Genomic DNA, 4,826 nt, shown 5'->3' on the forward strand with positions numbered 1-4,826 from the left:
TGAGTTTAAGTTTTACGGACATGTATCAAACCCGTGAGATCCGCCCTTTAGAGAAGGGGGCTCCGATAGTTTTGGGGCTACCTTAATTTGTAGATTTTATGACACACAGAGGGGGAACAATTAACGAATTTGTAAAGGGAATGTAAATGTCTGTTCTTAGAACATAAACATGTATCCCTTGTGGCATATGCATCACATGTATCAGCTATTTGTATTTATCGTCAAAACTCCCCTCGATGGAAGATTTTCTTGGTCAGGAAGTCAGCATGTTGTAGCTTGGCTTAAATATAATCCAGCTGAATCATGTTGTTGTTGCCATGAACACGTATAAAATGATACCGTATACCAATGCGCTTGGCACGACTTGGATAACCTTTTATTTTCGTGATCGCGATAGCACTTTGATTGTCTTCGTATACAATGACTGAATTGTCAATTTAATCTTCATTTTCAGCAAAAAATATTTCTTAATAGTTCTTGAGCGAAGAGCCTATTGCTGAAGATGAAGATTAAAATTGTGACGTGTACTCTAGACGTCCATAGTACTTCTTAAGTACACATTGACAGTGCCTCATAGTCACCTTCAGTAGTGCTAAGAATACACCGTTTTCCATTCTTGATTTATAAGCGACTGGAAAATTGTTAGTCATCATCTATCACCTCTGAAGGTGAGCGTCGATATTTCTTGTAATTCCCACAGTCAGCATCATTGAATGCATTCAACTTAACCACACCACACTTGCTCCGATAGCAAATTGCACTTTTTAAAGTCTACCTCAAGTAACCCACACAAATAGCCACATTCCAGGGTTCTTCACCAGGTCTTGCCAAGTGTCGACTTTACAAGATCATCTTGGAATGGACACACATGTGTATGTAGACTAGAATGCAAATAAAATTAAAAAAGCCACCGTTTTTTTAGTTTACATTTTACTTTTCCTTTGGGTTTTGACTTTAAGTTCAATTTTTTCAATTTCAATTGTTTTTGCCAAAAAACGGACTTTTTTTAAATATATTTATAAAGTATTAACAATCCTGTTGAATTTATAAAAACCTTCAGAGCTATGTTCACTCACAGCGAACGCTTGCTCATAGTTCTTATTCTGTACGGATTTTTTTGGCAAACTTGGCTATCGTGCACATACTATATACGTCCCAAAGAGCTTAATCCTCGGTTCCTTCGACCGAGAACTCTTGCTATCGAAGCTTCTTGTAGCCTTCATGCGCAATTTCGCTTTACTCTTTCCGATCAATGCCTTCGTATTCATGACGAATCATCTTCTCGGCTTGGAGCAGATTAATATCACCATATACTCGATAATCTAGACGATCTGATCGAGCTTCCAAGCAGAATTATAAGTCTCTCATCCGGAGCAACTCCGTCATCGATGGCTTGCATTTAGAATACGCAGCTCGTTGACCTTGAAAATGTGATCCGTCACACTTCCTCCTTTTTGCATCTTGAATTCGTGCAATAATCGACGAATTTGCACTCGATTTTAAGATTTCTAGGAAAAAACGAGCTTTTTCAAAATCTTAACGCTCTGCAGTTGTCGCTGCATCCGATCCATGGGTTGAAGACTTGCGTTAACCATAGTGGACAAGTTTGCGAAGGCCCTCATATCGTTTAACTTCCAAATTGACTCGCTAGCGTCATTTCACTCGGTGCCTTCGTCGCGACGCTGTGCTTTAGCAGCCACTTTTTACGAGCTTCATCTGTGCGTTAAACTCCCATACGGAGTAATTATCTCTGTTGAGAACATTGCTTGCTCTTATCGGGCTTGGGATCATAACCTGTAGATTATATGACACACAGGGGGATCTTTAACAAGATTGTTAATGAAAAAGTATTTTTTTGTTTTGGAACCTAAATAGAAATCCTGGCACCATATGAACCACATGTGTTCAGCTATCATTTCTCATTAACAACCTAACTTTATTCGCCTAAGCGAAGTTAAGTTTGGTCAAATCGACGGTGCCGTTGATCATCGACTTAAATGATGTTTTTACGGATTCTCTTGATGCGATTAAAGACACTGATTTTGACGTTTTAGTGCACACACTTGAGGGTTAACTTATTCCGTTGCACTTTTTGTGCGGTTTGTTGTTCAAATTTAACGGGAGGTGCACAATAGGTAATTATGGTGCCCGACGCGCTGCCTGCGCTCAGCAACATTTCGGACCACTCCCATAAAAATGGATCACCCAGGGTTGCCTTGGAGTGTATATTCGATAACAAGGTGCCTTTATTTTGGTCCAGAAGAGCGTCTTTGTCAGCTATTATCTCAGTAAGCTGGGTGGCTTTTAACCGGTCAAGTACCATATTGGCCGACTAAATCACCGGTCAGTGAAATGGCAATGTAGTTAAAGCTTTTCAACCGTCACGACCGTCGATGAGCGAAACATTTAAAGTGAATTTGGCCAGTGTCCGCGTTTGCGATGGCCTTCAGCTGACGAAGGTTTATCGCTGTGTCATGGGCCCAAAAGATTGCCTGTGCAGCTCGGTCAGCTCCTTCCTCGCCCAATAAGGAACGTCGACAGCTGCTGTGAGCAAAACTACCGGGAGAAGGATTGCGGTGGGGATGAGAATACGATTTTGTACACTAGTTGCGACTGCTGTGGCGGTTAGAAGCCATCTCCTAATTTTACGAATGCGGAGAGCCCAGTTTTGTTTGAGCATCTCACTTTGAAACCTATGTATCGTGTCGTCTCCGCTGGTTGCAAAAATGAGGTTCCTTCAAATTGGCTGAAGCCGCTCGGCTGTGTTTAGAAAAATCAACTTGCTTTTAGCTGGTTGTTCTCGGAAGCTCGACAACTTATCGAATCGCGTGACTAGTCGAAGTGCTGGTTTCAGTTGAACCGCGCGCTTTAAGAAAAGAGTCGGTTCGTCAACAAATGCCGAACAGTTGTGCGTATCACTGACAGCGCCAGGCAGTGGTAGCTCGCGTATGTCTGGAGCTTGCTGAATAGCCAACTTAATGATTCCACAACTAGAAGAAAAAGCAGCGGTGCCAGTGGACAGCCTTGTCGTATCCCGGATAGGGCGGGAATAAGGTCGGGTTGCTCATCATTGACATCAAACCTTGCTGTCATCCCTGTGTGCATCCGTTTGATAAGCTGGCTTAGTTAGCCACGGTTGCTCTTTCGGGGGCTCTGGTGGAAGCACCGATATCACAAAGCTCTGTCTGGCAGTGGTGTAGATCGATCATTTCCGCTCCTTTACTATCGGGGATTAAGCAGGCAATAGTAGTATCGAAATTTAAGGTGTAGATATTAGTATGAGAAATTCAACAGGATCTTTTTTAGTATGTTCAATATTACACCGTCTTCCACCGCGGATTATCTGTTCCGAAAGGGAAGAGATCGCTGCCGCGCTGGGTGTTACGGCTGCTTCAACCCCATCTTCCGCCGACTGCTAGACAAGGAGGCGCTGGCACGCCTTAAATCGCATCTCCTTGACATTGCTAAACGGTTTGGCCAAGTCCTCGATTGCTGGAAGCTCACTTTCCAATATCTCTATCCCAGGCCCTTTTAGGTGACCGTCCGTTTACCGACATCTGGCTGCTCTGTGCCCTACCAAAATTGCCACTTTAGCTGACGGACGACATCTGGATGTCGGATAACGGTAGGTGCTCCAAACCACAGGAGCCTGACATTTCTTAAAGCAATGTAGGGCACCCTGCCAGCTGCCTGGTATTTTTACACGACGTAGATGTACGTGACGTGAGGTCCATGTTTTCGAACCCGACGACGCTGTAACCTTGGACTTTAGGTATGCCGCGATGCATCCAGAATCGTTAAATTTGGCGACTTTATGAAGCGTTTCCGTGTATCGTCCAGCGGTTGTCATTAATCGTCTTTGTCAACCATAACAACTTGTGAATCTCGGTTAAGCTCACATTAGCCAATTCCGTTGATTCCAGAATCGTTTCAGCTATCGCTCGCGAAGCAAAGCAGACTAGACGCCTCAACAGATTTCAGCTTCGGAAAAAGTTTTCTTGGACTGATAGCGCCTCCTCATTTATCGGCCTTATTGCGTATTCTGCTGCGAAGAGCTTCTGAATGGTCGTCAACCTGGCTTACATTTTGGATTTTTCCGCAGTATCCCGTCACCTCTGCTATTAGAGCTAGAAACATGGCTGATCTTTGAACAGAGGTGTATTTTTAGCTGACTGGCCTATTTAGTCGGCAATATGTCGGTTTGTCTCCTATGCAGTGGCACAACTTTGTGCCAAGCTGGAAATTCCTGGCGGGATAGTTCTTGAGTTGCCAAGGTCTCCGTTGCAGCCGTCAACTTCTGATTGGTCTGAGCTTTCTCTAAATGAGAGACCTGGCGCTGTTTCCGCTGCTCAGATGGTCTGGCTACGTCCATACGTCGTCTGTATTACTGGAGGTGGAGGTATACTGTGTAACGGGCTAAAGTTGCCCTAATGTTACACAGTCCCCGTTAAGCACACTTGGTGTACTTAAAGGATGGTCAATTACTAAATAATAGTAATTAGACCCAACACTCGGGAGTGGTGCACATTTGTGACCAACCCTTGTGGATGTGATGCACATGGGTGCATTCACATTAGGAGGGATGACGCCCAGCGTCATCCGTGATGACGGCTAGCGTCATCCGTTACGCGAGGTATCTAGAAAGATACGCTCGCAATACATATTAAGTGTTATCTATAGAGATGACATTTTAATTGGTAAAAATAGGTATTTATATTTAATACGATTAAATATAAATCAGTCTGAAAACTACTTCCTACTTGGTAAGTGCGCACGAGGAGCCGGATTACCGCTCCCGTGACGACACTTAACCAGAGTACTTAGTG

This window comes from Bremia lactucae, linkage group LG18, assembly GCF_004359215.1.
Source record: "Bremia lactucae strain SF5 linkage group LG18, whole genome shotgun sequence".
NCBI classification, from domain to species: domain Eukaryota; phylum Oomycota; class Peronosporomycetes; order Peronosporales; family Peronosporaceae; genus Bremia; species Bremia lactucae.